Source organism: Heterodontus francisci, chromosome 9, assembly GCF_036365525.1.
Source record: "Heterodontus francisci isolate sHetFra1 chromosome 9, sHetFra1.hap1, whole genome shotgun sequence".
Taxonomy (NCBI): Eukaryota; Metazoa; Chordata; class Chondrichthyes; order Heterodontiformes; family Heterodontidae; genus Heterodontus; species Heterodontus francisci.
The window spans coordinates 105,851,762-105,852,734 of record NC_090379.1 but is presented as its reverse complement, the minus strand read 5'-3'; the positions used below and the strand labels follow the sequence as shown (position 1 = coordinate 105,852,734).

At 40.9% G+C, this 973-nt stretch overlaps 1 pseudogene; it reads left to right on the top strand.

The window, feature by feature from the left end:
• Positions 1-324: 324 nt before the first annotated feature.
• LOC137374058 (U6 spliceosomal RNA) lies at positions 325-424 on the top strand (annotated as a pseudogene).
• The last annotated feature ends 549 nt before the right edge of the window (positions 425-973 follow it).

Genomic DNA, 973 nt, shown 5'->3' with positions numbered 1-973 from the left:
CATTTTTCATTTCCGACGCATTTTTAAAAATCATGTTGATGGAAGTCGCAACTTATCTATTTTAATATTCATTTTACATTGGACATTTGTTCCAAGAGGCTCTCTTCATTCTTCAGTTACTTCCTGTAATTCTTGACCTCTACTTATACTTTTAGCACTTCCTGTGTTGTGTTCATGTTGTTTTGGTGTTCCCAATAATGCAGCTTCAAATAATAAAGAAATAACAACCAGATTTATTGTACCTGAAAGCATCATGACATTCAGCAGCTCAGTGTCCACTTACAGCAGGCTGATCGGCTTCTGCAGTTCAAGTCTAACCAGTTGTGCTTCAATGAAACCTTGATACTACATTTAGAATGATCAAAGATTAGCATGACCCCTGCACAAGGACGACATGCAAATCTGTGATGCGGTCCAAAAAATAACAAAGTTAAGGAAACAGCGATAATTTCTCACCCTCAAACTGGTCTGTTGCTTGATTGGTAAACACACTGCTTGATGTAACATTAGCTACATGGAAGAAAATCGCCTCAGTGCTTTCTTTTTTAATATTCATCCTTAGTTTGTGAGAGTTGCTGGCGAGGGCGACATTCATTGTCCATCCCTAGTTGTCTGATAAAGTGGTGGTGAGTTATAGAGGTATAACAGCACAGAAGGAGGCCATTCGGCTCACCAAGGCCATGCCTGCTCCCTGTAGAGCAATCCAGTCAGTCCTTTTCCCTGGCTCTATTCCCGTATTCCTACAAGTATATTTCCCTCAAGTGCCCATCCAATTTCCTTTTGAAATATTAGATTGTCTCCATGTCCCCCACCCTCGTTGGCAGTGAGTTCAAGATCATTACCACTTGCTATGTAAAAATCTCTTCCTTACATTCCCCCCTGCAGTTCTTGTAGAACCAGTTCATATTTTTGATACAACTGAGGGGCTTGCTAGACCACTTCAGAGTGCAGTTAAGAGTCAACCGCATTGGGA